Here is an 18,089-nt window from a genome sequence, read left to right as displayed (position 1 = left end):
GAATCCTGGGATGAGACTTATACTAGAATACTTCTAAAAACCTCAAATCCTAGGATTCATCCATAAAATTCAAATATTATGTATAGGTTTTTTAATATTGATAAAAAAAAAGTCGTATCACTTATGACATTATGTGCAAGGAAAACTTAAAAATTGCACATCTTTTAGGACAAAATTAACGTATTTAGGATATAAATTGAAGCCCTGGATCAATGGCAAATCATTTTTAAGTTCTTTAAAAATAGATTTGCTATATCAGAATTCAAAATCAATTAAAAGTTAAATAACTATTAATGAACTAGGTCACCCGCAAAAGGTGAAAGACGACATGGAAAAATGTAGCAATTCATCAGCAATTTTTTGTAAATAGGAAAAATTAAGTCAATATGTCACCAAAACACAACAGAAATTGTTTAAAAAATATCAAATCTGAAGTGGGAATATTAGAATTGTATGAAAGGTAGAAATTTTGTTAAAATAAATCAGAATGAAAAAGCCAGCTTCAACAGAGTTTTACTCCACGAATCAGCGGCAGCTACAAACAAGTAAGTGCCAAATAATAAGCAGGGCTTAATTATTCTCCTGGACAGGCCTAGATTCGGCGGAACCATCCTGAGTGCCAACAAGACATCGGCCCCAGCTAAAACTTGCCTAACAAGCGGCAGGTGCAGAGAAGCTCTCGTAGAGCTGAATTAAATAGTTGACGAAGGAGGCGCACCACAGCCAAGTCAGAAGGGCTAGAAACCCTTTAGATTCCCCGGAGAGGCAGCATCCAGGTTGCCATTTTTCAAGTGGCAGTAATAGCCCTATACTTGAGGCTAGAGGCTGTCCAATTGTGGACGCCAGGGGAACGACTTATCCGGCAACTATTTAATTACAGCCTCGTGAGCTACGCAAAAGAGTAAGGAGCCTTTCTGAACGTTTCGGAAAGGATTCTTCCTCTAGGCTAAGCTCTGCTACAAGTCAGGGCTTGGACACATGGTGTAAGTAAAGAAGGTGACGAAAATTTTTGACAGCATGTAAAATGGCGTCGTTTGGTCGCTTTTTAAATATTGTTCGTTGAAGGTGGTCGCTCTGGTAATTTTCTAAAAAACTATTGAAAATCAGAAAAATACACTTTCCAAACACAAATTTATTATCTATTAGCGATTTTAAAGTAGATACATGAGAAAACATTGCAAGGCAATGTCAACACGACATTCTGATTTCATTGATTCAGCCTTTTATAAATGTAAAGAAAAACTGGCTTTTATTTTCTTAGGAGTCGCGAATAAGGTGAATAATCACACATTTCTCAGTGTTTTTAGATAAAAGTAAAAAATGTAGAATTGGATAATCGACAAATAAGTAAATTTTTTTTCTAACAATCAATTTTTTATTTCCGATGAATGTACGAAAATTATATTTATTTACAGTATTTACAATATTTACACTAGTTACATTAAAAATAAGTATTATATATACATTTTATGTATAAATGTATATAATTATTTACAATATTTACACAAATTTTGTTTCTGCTGATCTCGAAAAAAAAATTAGAAACAATTTGGAACATCAATAGCTCAGTCTCACGTAATAATCTTAACCATTTTTTTCTTGTTCTTTTTTCCTTGGACTTGAGTTTGAGATGCCTTTATTTTAGAATTTAAATACTTAATCCTGATATATATTCTTGTTCGGAAGAAAAGTTTCCTGGTCTGTTCCGAGCAAGGTGAGGAGGTTGATTCACTTATGAGTGTTTGCAAAATGTTAGCAGATTTGCTTATTCCATCTGTGGGGTTGTGTTTTTCAAATATTCTTTCCATAACGAACACCAGCGCAAGAAAATCGTCCGTTGGACAGTACAATCCACCCTCTGACAACAGTTGAATCCATCTACTGTTTACACCAGCATGTTGGGAAGTGGGATATCCTGAAAAATAATGTTAAATAATTTTATTTTTTTTTAATTTAGTTTGAAGTAGGAAATAACTTGTTTATCATAATAAGTTCTTGGCTTTTTTTTAATCATAGTCTTTCAGTATGTACAAATTTTTAAGTGCCATTCAGTTAAAATCTTTTAAAATTATTTACCAAAAACATTTGAAATCAATTAATGAAATTAGTTTTAGATACAATTTGCAAAAAAAGCGTAAAATATTTCCGAGACCCAAGTAGCAGCGCTTTAATTTAACTGTTGAATAACGTTTAACCAACTTCACAAAAGGAATAACAATTAAATGACCAAATTGTAATCTATTTGAGTTTTGTAGTTGGGGGAGACCAAGAAAACTAATTTAATAATATTTAAATTATTAACAAAATTAAACTTATTTCAATACTTCTTTTAATTTTGTTTAACTCACCTAAAACCTCCGTTCCTCGTCTCTTAAAAGCCACGTACCCTGCTATGTATTCTAGCCCACATTCTTGAATTTCTTGAAGGCACAGCACGTTGTCCTCCACATAACTGGGGTCCGCGTTGTCTTCGTGATCCTGTTCTGGGTGTTCTGTGTTTTCTGGTTCTGCAAAGTCTGCTAATGTTTCTTGCGATACGATTACTTCTGGACTGTTAGCATAAGATGTTATAAAGTTGGATGAACAGCCCTTATCCGGCAATACGTTTCGTTCCCTGGACATTGATTCAGTGTTTGATGAAATAAGCAACCTTCGGAAGCGATACTTGAATTCAAGTGCATGGGGATGATCGTGCAGACCTCCAATACTACGAACAACGGAGAAAAAGTGTTCTAGTACATCTTGACTTAATCGAGAAGTTAATATGTACTGAACATTGTGTGTCTTGCGCACTGACTGGTAGAGCAGAGGTAATGCGTTGGAAAACATTATAATACCATTTTGGAATGGTAATTTGGTTTTTCTCCGTAAAAGATTTATTGCTACCGATTTCATCTCGGTAAGGATCTGATTTTGAACAGGAGACGCACAATATGCGTGAACACGCTCTCTCGAATCCCTGTATGGCACTGAAGAATTTAGTAAATCAAACCAGTCGTTTACTAATTTAATGAATTCAGCAGTTTCTCGCCAATTTGGGGATCGAAGTTTCCCTGCACTTCCTAAATGTATAAGGGCAGCATAAACTGATCGGGAAAATAACTGTGCTGCATACTTCACTTTCTGTCTTACAGCAGCTTTCACTGTGAGATGTTCCTCAGACACTTTGTAAGCAATTCTTAATTCGTTTTGTGAGGTCTGTTGAATCATTTCACGAATAGGGTTTTGGTTGACTAGGACTCCTTTATACATTAGCCCTTTGTCGAGAAAATGATTCCGGATTAGTTTTAACAAATGCGGGGCGTCCGGAAATACGAATATTTCTTCACCCATATCATCCACTCGGAAGCTGATTAAGCAAAATAGGAAAAGAAAACAAAATAAACCCTTATGGTATTCCAATAACTAAAATTGTTTTCGAGAAACCAGATGGTGCTTTCAACTCTGGATCTGGATGCTCGCACTTCGAAATTAATAAATTGGAAAATTTGCATATAGGTATTAAACATTAAAAAAAACTTACTTGGGATTGATTGCGGATATGCCTAAGTCTCTCCAGAGGCCCCTATTTCCTCCACCCATGTCGTTGGTGATCGCAATCACTTTAAACCCAAATTCATCAAACTTTTTGACCACTGAGAATAATATCTCTTTGGTCATCTTTTGGTCAAAATTGTAATATACGGGCTGTTTCCAGTTGCCCAATAAAGATCTTGCCATGATGACTTGCACATAGCTGTGAGGTCCCAACACACAATCACCGGAGACATCATAACAAATCTCGCATTTTGTTTTCATTTCATCGAATGATAAAATGACTAGTTTGCTATCCTCGTCTTGTACTTTTGCTTGTAGGATCGGAAATACAAAATCTTGAATTGATTAGCGGAGTACGATGACTAGAGAATTTAACTTTTCTTGAAGAAAAATACGTGAATTTCGCAAAAATATACGCCGAAAAATGATACAAATCCCCACAAATAATTAACTGTCTTACCGTATTCTTCCGAGATGGAATGAAATCCTGTTGATGATCCTCTCGCCTTCTCTTGTTCTCAAATTTCTTGTACTTCCCACTTCCAGTTCAGCGTCTAAATTGATTTTGTGTATCATGTCGTATAATCCAGCACTAAATAATAAAATAACATAATGTTTAAAATAAGTGATAAAATGAGCGAAATCCCTTTTCTACATACCTATGGTGATACGAAATCCTTTATTTTCCTTTTCCTTCTATACATCCTCCCAAATTCCACTCCTCAATCCCAGCTCTTCCTTCCTTCGATGGTCTTTCCGGCGGCGGCAGGGACTATGTCCCACACTTCCGTGTCTCGCGGTGAGGGTACTCCATCGGCAGTTGAGTGGATGGGACTTAAGGGGAAGCAGTGACTCTGGGAGATGTCCAGGAGCCCTTGATCATTGGACTGAACTTGTTGGAGGCTGTAGTGCTGGCGTTGACTTTGCGAGGCTGATGACGGAGGGACTTGGATTTGGATGCGGTGTTGTCTTCTCAAAAAGAAGGAGCGACATTTTCATGTAGTTTTGGACACTTGTTGACCTCATGCTCGTGAATACAATAGAAGGGCTTCATAAAGGACAATTTCCACTTAATCTTGAGGTTAATTAGCGCTAGTTTTTCCTGGAAGTTCCCAAAACAACAGCGTATTGATGATGTAGACATTCCTACAGAAAAACATAAAATTTCATCGCTTATAACACAATTACTGTATCAAGGCAAATTTGCAAACTCACTTTTCGTAAATTTATACACAAGTACCTCACAATTTCACAATTAATTAACAATTAAACACTATTTTTCACTCTCACATGTTTGTTTACATTTTGCATGCTGTCGATGCTGTCACTTTAAAAGCAACTGATGAAAAAAGCGACCAAAATCCGCCATTGTGGCAATTTCGAAGAAGAAGAAGAAGCAATTTTTCGTCACCTTTTCTTTTTACATCATGGCTTGGACATGGTCCTTCGACTTTTTTAACTAATACAATTTCAAATCTCTTACCAGTGGCCAGGAGCTACAAAACCGGAGCATCTTCTGAAGGGTCGAAGACACCAAAGGAGGACTCACCAAACACCAACAAATCATCAGACGAGCAGCATAAGGCGGAGGAGACCAAGAAGAAAGTCCAACAGTGGCTCCTCGAAAACTCCCGGAAAGTTGTCAGTACCCCGGGAGAAAAACTGCAGTCGAAGAAGAAACTCAAGAGAATCTCCATCGAAGAGTATCTCAAACGGAAGAGGGAAAGCCCAGGGAGCCCAAAAGCCAATACCATTCCAAGAAGGCAGTCTTCGCCAGACGAGAAGATTGTCAGCAACTCTCCACTCCAGGAGCTAGAGGCAAAGGCCAGACATCCACCAAGTGCACGTCGACACAGTGGACACCATCAGAGACGCCATCAGCCACCAAAGAGGGATTTTCCACGGCACAGCCAAGTCCCACACTGGCCTCAGCCATATAGGCCATTTTTAGAAAATCTGCAAGTGAATCTGCAACCCGGATACGACCGGCAGATCACTCTATCATCCACCAGCCAAGCACCACTACCAGCCCAACAAGTGGTGATCAAACTAGAAGGGGCCCCAGCTCTGTAACTTTTTCAAAACCTTAAGGCAACAGGAAACCAGACAAATAATCCTAGGCCGAAGAAAAACAAGAGGCGAGGAGGTAAGCTAGTCAAACTCCGACAGCTAAAAGCTACCCTTCGCCGCCTACAAAAAGACGCAGAGAGGAGAAACAGATAAAAAATTGTATTCTGTGTTGAAAAAATAAAAAATAAACAGAAAAAACATAAACTCATCTGTTCTCTGAGCTTTTACCACTGTTCACTTCACAATGGAGAGAAAGCCAAAATAGATTTCCAACCTATCCATAGTCTCCTCATTTGCTAAATTGGGAGACAATTTCTTCAAAGAAGGTGCAACAAGGAAAAGAGAAGAGGAGAAGGATGCTACATTGATAAACTGAAACTACATGAAGAATAGTGAAATAGTTTTCAAGATTATCACGATGAACTTCACATTCACACTGCTCTCAAACCGATACATTAATACATAACCTCGAAAACATTTTAACAAACTCATGAAAAATAAAACAAGAAAACAAAAGCTCACATTGAAAAAGAGAAGTAATTGTGAAATCATTAAAATAAATTTGTTGCAGGGAAAAACTAGGTGGTTTTCTTCTGTCTGGTGGTCACCTCGCGGATCTGGACACATTTGGCATGCGTCAGTTTAAAGAGGAAAGTTTTGCTCGCTTAGAGCTGAATAAAATTCACCTCTCTGTACTTCCAGGTCCAGGTGACAATTCTTCACTCGCGCATTGTCCAGTATATTCCAATCATACGAATTATTATCTGCTAATTGACACATGTGAATATTTCCCCCATGCCATCATCTATGAAACATAATCAATGGTATAAATTAATTGTATCGTTATTTTACTTATAATAACATTTGTCCATTTTTTTATTAGTTGTGAGAAAATCTAACCGTGGTATCACACTAGAGAATTTCACATGAAAATTTTCATGTGATTTACATCAATTGTTGCTGATATATGCCCTATTGTGCAATTTTCTTCAAGAACTTTTAGAAATCGATTCATTTAGTGATAAAAAAGTAGACTCGAGTCACAAAAATTGGTTTAAATAGATTAAAATAGCATAAATACGATTGATAACTAATGAGCAAATAATGAGCAAAATTTGCTCATTACATTTGCATCTGGTACTACTTTATTGCAGTCATTCGGGTAGTTTCTGCACCACAACTCTCCCACCAGTTTATTAGTGATGAAATTGTGATTAAAAGTAGTGCCAATTTATCGTAAACGAGATGGAGATGAAAGGGCGAAAGGCATTGAAAAAGATCCGTGAAGAGGATAAGTAAGAAAAAAGCTAAACAAAAATGTGTTCGATCTACATTTTATATTCCTTCATAAACTTCTAGGATTTCGTGGTCAAATGAGATGGTGGCGGAATTGATTGAGGCTACACATCAAGAATCCGTCATTTGGGACTACAAATATGTCGAGAATTCAAAAATAGAGGCAGCCGATCTAATAGTTTTCAATCCGTTTGCGACAAATTGAGTCACAAATCGCCTTCTTTTGTAGATATGGCCCTACGATTTGAAGATGCTCTTCAAATTCCTCCGAAGTCATCCGGAAAAAATCATTGTGTCCAAAAAAATCTCCACTTGCGATGTTGTCATAAAGATTTTCAACGAAACCATGTGAAGGTCGCGTTAAAAGCCAATCTCTCGCCCACATCCTCCTTCTTTTCCCTTTGCGGGTCCTTTTGCACGACACAAAAGCAGTGTACAGGAGGATAACTTCCTCTTCGTCACTAAAATCACACATTTTTACTCAAACGACTGAAATGCTTCAAAAACAAAAACACTCATCTGACAACCCGTGTGCCATCGTGACATTGAGCAATTCTAGCAATGTGTCCTGGCTAAATCAGCGATTTCGAGTGGTTCTAGAAGTTTTAATGAGCAACTTTTCAATGTGAAATTTTCTAGTGTGATAACACCGTAAGGCAAAAATGAATCAGACAAATTTTTAATTTTTCGCAGAAAACATCCGAGAATATTGTTGTGCCGGATCATTTGGGGAAGGTTCCGGCACAGCAAATTGGGTTTTTGGACCAGATAGACACTAGATAGACTAGAACACAATAGACTAGATCGCCATTGCCCTCTATCTGCCTCTTTTGAGTATACTCGAACTCCCGTTCCCCTACCAGGAGAACTAAAAATCGAGAAGTGAGTAGTGGTAATTATTTACCCACACTGGTTATTTAGGGCATTCTGCGGCGCAGCAATTACAAATGACGCTCTCAATTGCTCCCAGTAAATAAAATCCCCCACACCCCATTTTTTTCTTACCCTGTCCTGACTAGAGGTGCATCTCTTGGTTCCCCTTACCAGTGTCAGGCCACCAAGGTCACGGGTACGACCCCTATTTCCCAGTAATCCTTACCGGTATCGCGCCCAAGATTCCATCCGCATCTAAGCAGGCATTGCTGGTCGTCTGACGGAGCTCAGGGAGGTCAGACAAACCCTTAGGGTGCACGTCTCTTGACTACCCCGAGCGTAGAGTAGCCCCTCGGCGGTGCTCAGTTCAGATTTGGCGACTCTAATCACCTGCGCCAATTCGGGAGTCCGGAGTGCCACTACTGTGGTAGTGGACGCAGTTCTATCCACCTTCCCCGCCGCCCCATTGAATGCGAATATTGCCTCCGAGGCCTCTCTGGGAAGATGACAAAGTTTGTCCTTTTCGGCGCGTCCTCCAAAAAACTCGTCGCGCTGGTCGCATAATCCGGCGCCAGAAACTTCGGGTGTTGTTTCTGCAGGGGCATCTAGAGACTTCCACGCGTTGTGGCAGTGCCCGGTTGGTTCCCCTGGTACAGGTGGGCTTGGGCTCCCTCGGTTCTCAATCCCAGTCCGGGGTTCCTGGAGCAGTTGCTGAACAGCATTCTACCTCAGAAGACGTGCTCCACATTTCCCTGGATGAGGGGGATCGGCAATGGACGGAGTTGGAGTCTGGAAATTAACTCACCAGGAAAATCAACAGGCCCCCACAGATCGGAGCCACTTAATCACCTTTTAACTGCTCGAACTCCAAGAGAGAGCAGTTTTCACAATCGACTTTTTTTTTCAACTTTGCAAAATTCTAGCTGCTAAACGGTAAGAGATATTGACTTCCGGTCTTCGGTGACCCCCCACAATGTCAATACATTCTATCGAACTAACTTACCCAAATTACCCCCCACCCCCTTCATGCGCTCCCTATCCCCCAAAAATAGGCAAAAAATGAAGTTTTTCTAATTTAAAAAAAAATTGGCCTTGACGATTTCCTTCATTTTTGGATATGTTATGGAGGTAGTCCAGCTGAACATTTCGTCCTTAGGCACCTATCACCGGAAAAATCTCCATCTTGAATTATTCAAGGTCAAAGGTCAACTACCCTAGAGGGCCTAATTTTCAACGGATTTGGACAAATTTGGACATTTTTGAAAGATCTTTTAATTCTGAACCCGATTGCATCTGTCACAATCGGTAATGGATCGGGAAAGTAACGGTAATAGATTTATTTTAAAAGTACTGTTTTTCGCACTTTTTCAGTCTTCTGACCCATATAAAAAATTTAAACGGTAAGAGATATCAACTTCCGGTCTTCGGTGACCCCACCTCAAATGACATTATCTCGAAAGTAATCTCTTTGTTTTTACCCCGTCCCCCTTTATGCGTTCCCTATCCCCCAAAAATAGGCAAAAAATGAGGCTTTTCTAATTTTCAAAAAAATTGGCCTTGACGATTTCCTTTATTTTTGGATATGTTATGGAGGTAGTCCAGCTGAACATTTCGTCCTTAGACACCTATCACCGGAAAAATCGCCATCTTGAATTATTCAAGGTCAAAGGTCAACTACCCTAGATGGCCTAATTTTCAACGGATTTGGACAAATTTGGACATTTTTGAAAGATCTTTTAATCCTGAACCCGACTGCATCGGTCGCAATCGGTGACGGATCGAGAAAGTATAGGTAATAGTCCTATTTTAAAAAATACTGTTTTTCGCACTTTTTCAGTCTTTTGACCCATATAAAAAATCAACGGTAAGAGATATCAACTTCCGGTCTTCGGTGACCCCACCTCAAATGACATTATCTTGAAAGTAATCTCTTTGGTTTTACCCCTCCCCCTTCATGCGCTCCCTATCCCCCAAAAATAGGCAAAAAATGAGGTTTTTCTAATTTTAAAAAAAATTGGCCGTGACGATTTCCTTCATTTTTGGATATGTTATGGAGGTAGTCCAGCTGAACATTTCGTCCTTAGACACCTATCACTGGAAAAATCGCCATCTTGAATTATTCAAGGTCAAAGGTCAACTACCCTAGAGGGCCTAATTTTCAACGGATTTGGACAAATTTGGACATTTTTGAAAGATCTTTTAATTCTGAACCCGACTGCATCGGTCACAATCGGTGATGGATCGGGAAAGTAACGGTAATAGCCCTTTTTTAAAAATACTGTTTTTCGCACTTTTTCAGTCTTCTGACCCATATAAAAAATCAACGGTAAGAGATATCAACTTCGGGTCTTCGGTGACCCCTCCTCAAATGACATTACCTCGAACGTAATTTTTTTTGTTTTTACCCCCTCCCCCTTCATACGCTCCCTATCCCCCAAAAATAGGCAAAAAATGAGGTTTTTCTAATTTAAAAAAAAAATTGGCCCTGACGATTTCCTTCATTTTTAGATATGTTATGGAGGTAGTCCAGCTGAACATTTCGTCCTTAGACACTTTTCACCGGAAAAATCGCCATCTTGAATTATTGAAGGTTAAAACTTAATTTTCACCCGATTTGTTCAAATAATTAATTAAAAGATTAATGATTTTTTGAGACCCTCTTCTTGAACAATTTTCAACTTCAAGATGGTTTTGTGGTGATTTACAGACAAATTAAATTCGACAATAATTTTCTATACATCAGAAAGCTTGCTAAAAGGTATATAAGGGAGAGCTCTTTCTCGGGAGTTCGAGCAGCTCGCAAAGCCTCGGACGCTTTGCCATCCCTTTTTTGTCAATCTTGGAACTTGTAAACAAACACTACCCAATAAAATTGTATCACACGTCAAATTGACATTGACATCTAAACTGGCTGTGCCCCCTACCGAAATTCGATAATAAATAAGTGCTACTAAGAAGAGAGTTGAGTGTTTTTTGACTGTTTCCGCTTTCAGTGGTGCATTGTCCGTCCTCAAGTTCAGCAAGAACCTCAGCTGCCTCACTTCTAAAATCCCATCCACAACAATATATTTTTTCGGAATATTATTTGAGACGACTTATGCGTCTAGTCTGTATGTAAATGGACATCTAACACTTTTTTATTATTTAATCCGTTTTAAATTCTCCACCATTGGTAGACATCCTGAATGATTAATGAGGTTGAATTCTGAAAAAAGATATTAGATTTGTTCCACTCTCAGACCGGTAAATTACGAAGATATCGCGCCAAATAATTGAATATCGGCTGGTCAAATTTTTTGCTAACGGCAAAAGTGAAAGTGGTGTGGTAAATTGTTATTAATAATATTGAGATATACAAGGTAATCATTTTTACAATGTTAATTCTCGTAGTGGACGAATCTACTAAGCCCGTTGTTGACCGCCCAGAAGCACCTTCCCTGCAATGCAGATGCATTTTTCCATCCTCCCGGAGTTGTTAGGCAAAATCGCATGTTATTGTTACATGTGAAAATTGTCTATGTCAGATATTCAAATCCTTTACATCGGGTAGAACTCAAACTCACAATTGTGACAGTTGAGTCAGTGATCTCATTCGCCCAAGAGCCAATGCTCTTACCTATTGCGCCACTGTGATCCGCAGTGAAGTGGTGACTTTAATAGTCGTGGAAGAAACACTAGATGAACTCATCGAACACCTCAAAGGATGTGAGATTCCGATCCTCTACACTTTGTTAATGAATAATTTGGAGGAAATGCTGCGGAGCGACACCATTTTAACTCCTAATCAAAAAAAGCATCTTTTGCTAAATGTCTTCAGTAGAAGGACTACTGTTGAAGAAAGTTTTTCGGAGCTGTGTCAGGTGCTCATCCATGGTGTCATCGATTCAGATGTAGCTCAGTCCTCCATTCAACAGATAATATGGATATGCTTCTCTAATGATGTGTCCAAGGCGTTCCTGTCGTGTGGACATGTATTACCATACGAGGATTGTACGAATAGAGTAATGCAATACATCTTGTATAGAACCTCATCCGCCATCAATTAAGAAAACTTATTTTGGTTAAGGCACGGAAAAAATTTTAATTTTGCAGTGAAAACAAATAATTTATCTTAACTGCTTGAACTCCAGGAAAGAGCAGCTTGCGTAATCGTTGTACCATGACTATGTTGTGAATATTCTTGAACCATCACTAAATCACTCAAATTCTAAGTTTTCTTTACTTTCACTGCTTTTATTATACTTCCATTGTTTAATTCATTTTGCAGGTTTTTGGCAAAAAATACTTGAGCAAACAGTTTTCGACGGCCGAAACTAACACAACTGTGTCGACTTCTTACTTCTGAAGTTCCACTGGCAATCGCATAAGCATGGTTTCCAATTTGCAATGAACCTCGAGTTGCACGCATTTCGAGGTTGTCTGTATGGAATCTCAGCTAACATAAGCTTATCTGGACTTCAAATTTGCCCCCAATCAGAATTTTCAATGAAAGAATCACACGTACCATAAGCCCATTTAGGCTTATCACTGGCTTTTAATGGCATTGCGATTAGAACGTTCTGTCATCCTGAAATTCCACAAAACTACACAAAAATTCATTTTTTTGCAGCAAGTATTTGTAGGGGAAAGTACTCTCCCTTCTAACATTCATACGTGTGAATAATGTGAATTTCTCTTAGTTTTCCTAAAATATTTACTATTAATTATCACGTAATTGTCAATAATTGACGATAAGCTAACTAATATTTAATAGAAATGTGCATGTCTCTTAGGAAAGTAAAAGAAAATTTACATTATACAAAGGTGTAAAGGTTCGAAGGGAGAGTGCTTTCCTCTACACTGTTGTTGACATTATTGACGATTAAAGTGTCAAGAATATCCAAATTGGAAATGGCAGAACAATCAGCGCTAAAGTGGCGGGTATATGAACTTACACTTTAGGATTCCGGTAGATTTTCAAACAGATTTGGCTTGGCCTTAGAGTGGCTTTGCTCATCGAGAGGTTATTACTGTACGGAGCCAATAAATCAATTCAATTCAATTTGAAGTTTATTTCATGCCTAAAGATACAATGCTGTTCCTATTTAAGGCTATACAAAACTCACCATAAGTTTTAATTTTGTATAGATTTGTGTGATATTTCTTTTACATAAGTTCAATTACAGTTTTTTTTTAAATTTCTTTAGTGTGTATTCTTCAGAATTTCTTTTTAATTTTATAGGAAGGTTATTGTAATTAGCTATTGAGTTGAATGAAATAGATTTAGTACCATATTTTGTAGTCCTAGGTCGAATATTTATTATATCTCCCTGTCTTCTACTATCTTGTGCAAGTTCTAGTAAATTAGATTGTGTGTGAATTAATTTGTGTTTTATTTTGTGAATGTGTAATATTTGTTGTACCTTGATTATTTTTTTAATTGGAAGTAACTTTAGTTCTTTATACAAAGTTTCAGATTTTGTGAGTCTCCTATACTTAAAAATTATTTTAACAATTTTATTTTGTATTCTACTGACTTTATTTAACATATCTTTGTTGGCACATCCCCATATCTGAGCTCCATAGCTTAAAATCGGCTCACACAAAGAATGATATATTGTACGCCTAATATCTTTAGGAATACCTCTGTATTTATTCCTTGCTATGGTTCCTAGCAGCGACGATAGTTTTTTTATGAGACTTTTCAAATGTTCTTCGAAACATAGCTTATCATCCAATATTACTCCTAGATATTTAAAGTTTGATACTCTTTCAAGATTTTTGTTATTATATTCTAATTTGGCACCAATATCCTTCTTCCCAAAATACATATACTTAGTTTTTTGTTCGTTAATTGTCATTTTATTTGCACTTGCCCATGCATTGAGTTTATTTAGATCACTTTGCGATTTTTCGAATATAGTTTCTTTGCTTCTTCCTATATTTAATATGCATATATCGTCTGCGTAAACAAATAGTTTTCCATGGAACCCAGCTTCCTCTATATCGTTTATAAAAAGTGTGAAGAGTATGGGGCCCAGCCGACTTCCTTGTGGTACACCTGCCGGACAAACGACTTCTGCAGACACCAGATCTCCATATTGCACTCGCTGTTTCCTTTCTGACAAGTAGTCTCGTAGCCAGTCCTTCGTGACACCTATACAGCCATATCTGTGCAGCTTACGCAATAGGATTGCGTGATCAACAGAATCGAAGGCTTTGCGTATATCCACGAATATTGCAAGAGCCTCCATTCCTAAGTCCCTAGCTCCCTGTAGCTCACTCACTAGATCATACAGTGCCGCATTCGTAGATGAGTTAGGGCGAAAGCCATACTGGTGTCTGGAAAGGATCTGCTGTACATCCATGTGGTGACGCAGTTGTTCCGCTACTACTGCTTCAAGAATTTTTGCCATAACTGAGATGACATTTATTGGTCTATAGTTAGACCAGTCATTTTCATCACCACCCTTGTAAATTGGCGTTATCACCGAACTTTTTAGCATTAAAGGCACCTTTCCAGCATGTAAACTGTCATTTACAATTGTACATATGTCTCTTGACAACATTTTTACACACTTTTTAAATGTTGTCGTCTTTATCTCATCAGGACCCATTGATTGAGTATTTTTTAGATTTGAAATTATTTTGTCGACTTCCCTAACAGTAATTGTTTGGAATCTAAACACATTGCAAACTGGAGCCACATATTTTATTATTGTAATAGTATTATATGATTTTATAAGATTATTTCCCATATTTGCAAAATATTTATTTATATTATTTAGTATTTCAATTTTATTAGAATTTGTTTTTGCATGTTCTATAACTTTAATCACGTTTTTTGATTTCTTTTGGTTATTTACTAATTCATTTAGAGTAGACCAGGATTTTTTAATGTCATATTTATGTTTCTGAAATTTATTATTGTAATAGTTTGACTTACATATTTCTTTATACTTTTAAGCCTCTTTTTTCCAATACTGGTATTCGATTTTTAAGGTAGTGTTTTGTTTATCTTTTCTCCACTTCCCGTACCACACTTGTTTTCTTAAAACTAGATCTTTGTATTTATTATCAATCCATGTTTCATTATCCTTTTTTTTAGTTTCAATCACTTTTGTATTATTTATTTGTAGGTTTTGAATAGATTTTAAAAATTGAGTAGTTTTTCCTTCTAGGTCACTATCACCGATTTTTATAGGATATTTTATTAGACTATTTACAATTTTACTATAATTTATTATTTTAATTTGACAAGTTCTATTATTATCTTCACTAGCGTTTTCACTGTTCCCTATTCCGAACGCTCCTACTATCACCATATGATCAGAAATGTCCATTTCAATATAGGAAAGATCCATTTCTAAATTTATTTCATTGGTGTAGATATGATCCAGTAGAGCATTCGTTTGAAGTCTAGTTGCCGGACCACCATTACACAAAATAAATCCCTCTTTTATAAGTGTATTAGAGACTTCTTCAGCTGCACTCTTAATCTTTTTGTCATTAGAGTTGATGTCTATGTTAAAATCACCGAATATTAGCGTTTTTTTAGCCTTCAATTTCTCACACTCTGTTTTTAAAATATTTTGAAAGATTTCAATTTGAGATTTATTGTAGCCCGGTGGTCTATAAACTGAAACAATGTTCCATTTTTCTCCTTCTCCTACTTCCACTATCAAAACACTATTTTTTTCATCACAATAACTCGAAATTATTTTACTATTGATACTTTTATGAACTAATAAAGACGAACCACCACCTGTTCTTTCATTTCTTCCTGCGTTATACAAGTCATAGTCCTGTAGCTTTATATATTTTTCCTCATGCACTTTTATCCAAGATTCTGCAATTATGATAATGTCAATTTTTATTCCACTAATTTTTGTAAGGGTTTGTATTTCATCCAATTTATTTTTAACACTTCTTGCGTTTAAATACACGAAGTTCCAGGCTCCTTTTCTTAGCACTATTTCATATATATCCTTATTAGTTTCAATGTTTGGGTCATGAGTAAGTTTCAAACTGCAATCGAGATCACTGTTTAAATTTTTCCAGATCATTTTGGTGTTTTATTTGAAAAACTTTGCCTTTCTCCTCCTTTCTCGCAAGAAGCACTCCCCCACTCGTCCAAACATATTTTAGATGTCCTTTTCTTCTCATATCCCTGGCCTTTTTGTATAGCAGTTGGAAGTAGCCTGTGAGTGACTCATTGATATAAATTGGTTTTGCACCTCCTTCATTCACTAGATCACCAGCCACGAGAGGGTTTTTTTTCTTCCTCGTCTGTCTGTATTTTTTGATGATCATGTTTGTTATTCCCAAATCGAGATTGTTTACTTCCAACTTTAGCTCCCTCACTGCATTATTCTCAACTTTTATTACTTTCCAGTACGGTCTGATATTAGAAAGAGTGTTCACATCAATGCTGAGTTTTGAGCACATGTTATCAAAAACCTGCTCTGGATCTATTGTAGTTTCCACTGGGAGTCCACAGATAATGAAATCACCCGTCCTCCTCTTCTGCTTGTCCATTTCGAGAGATATTTTTACTGAAACTAGTTCAGCTTTTAGCTTTTCGTTATCATCACATTGTTGCACAATCGAGTTCTCTAACTGTGCAATTTTTGCATTTTGATCTCGTATGGTTTTTTGCAGAGTGGAAATCTCGTTCCTCAAATCGTCGACTTTCTTACTGATCAACTTCCATTTCTTTTCCTTGTCAGGTTCATCCGAGGGCTCATTCGCTCCAGCTTCTTCGCGGTTCTTGACAGTTTTTTTCACTACACTTAGTCTGCTGTCGATTTGTTGAAGCTCCTCAAGTATTATATCCTCTGACGATTTTTCGAGGAATGAGTCGTGTATTGTATCATCAGACACAGACTTGGCGCGCAAATTATTGTCTTTATTCATACTTTGCCTCTTGCAACTATCACAATACCATGAGAAGCCCTTAGAGACTATTTCAGCATATCTTTTGGCATCCAACCCACCACATTTTATGTGATAAGGTTTTTGACACTTTTTGCACTGAATTGACTTTGACGCCTTCTCACGATCTCGCACGGATCGGTCACAAAAACCACAAGCGTCCTCACACGATGGCATCGTATTAGCAACTACTACTACTATTAGCAATCCATAAATGAGTTGATCTGATTATTACAGGAATGTGATGCATGGCCCCTGCAAAGTGAAATTATAAAAAAGATCTATGAAGCAGTAGAAAACGGTGTTATATTATGAAATAAGCAGAAAATAAAACTGCTTTTGTATAACCTCTCGGATGGTATGACTGATGAGGACTATTTTGAGGGGTTGTGTAAAATTCTTTTCCGCTGGACAGCTCTGACAGCCCCCGAAGCGACAATAGAAATAATGCACTCTGATTGGGAGACACAGAAAGGAAAAAGACGATCAAGTTCACCTCGCGCATGTGTAATATGCACCGGTTCAAATCTCGAGGATTTTTTTGCCCACTCTGTTTTCCTCGATGGCGATTTGCACAATTAATTAAGGTGGTGGAGCAATAATAAGAAGATGCTTCTTCTTTGATGATCGATTTATTACTGAGCTTCCAAATAAAATTGACCTTATAATATATAAAAATTGAGTTGGATTATCCTATAAAGTTCCCATGAGAACATTCTTAGTTTTGAATATAGGCACGTAGCGACGTGCTAAGACCATAATGATCATCCTGGGAAAAGTCGCAGGTGTTAACACATATTTAATTGCACTTTTTGGTGGGAAAAAAATCAAATGGTGACGAAAAATAATTTCACAATATTTCTCTTTATGGTGAAATTATTGACCTCATCGTGAACTTTAGCATTTTTTCAGCTAAGATAGGCGAAATTTAATACCAAATGAATTTTCATGGGAAAGAAATTATTTTACCAAATGTGCATAGAGACCCAGGTTTCTTGTAAACTGAATATGTGTTGAAGCTCATTAACTCATCTGGCCATCTAAGGGACAAGACAATCTTCAATTCTCCAGCTACATCTCTAGATCTTTAACTTATTCAATTTAAAAAAATGGTAAGATTCAATATCTTAAATATCCTTTTTATATCTATGGTGAGTTCATGATTTCATTTTCTCACAGGATCTTAAAGCTGCTTTTACCAGGGCTAATACTGTTCCACCAACCAAATCGGCCACTTCACTGCCGGTGGGAGAATATTTCTCAATTGAAAGGATGGAGCGGAGGACAACCCGTTTCGAGGAATAGGTCCTCGATACATTTACAATGGGACAAAATGTCTGGTTGCCCCAATCATTTTCAAGGGATTTGTGCGACAATTTTATTTCGGCCATACAGCCTAG

At 37.4% G+C, this 18,089-nt stretch overlaps 1 long non-coding RNA gene across 1 annotated transcript; it reads right to left on the bottom strand.

Moving 5' to 3' along the window:
* Positions 1–3,907: 3,907 nt before the first annotated feature.
* LOC129808631 (uncharacterized) lies at positions 3,908–4,961 on the bottom strand. The gene is made up of 3 exons (XR_008752433.1): positions 4,753–4,961; positions 4,197–4,683; positions 3,908–4,129 (listed from the first exon to the last, which is right to left on the bottom strand). It is a non-coding gene; the product is annotated as an uncharacterized LOC129808631 (long non-coding RNA).
* Between the last annotated feature and the right edge of the window lie 13,128 nt (positions 4,962–18,089).

Source organism: Phlebotomus papatasi, chromosome 4, assembly GCF_024763615.1.
Source record: "Phlebotomus papatasi isolate M1 chromosome 4, Ppap_2.1, whole genome shotgun sequence".
Lineage (NCBI taxonomy): Eukaryota > Metazoa > Arthropoda > Insecta > Diptera > Psychodidae > Phlebotomus > Phlebotomus papatasi.
Note: the sequence above shows the minus strand (reverse complement) of the source record. Positions and strands in the feature narration are given on the sequence as shown.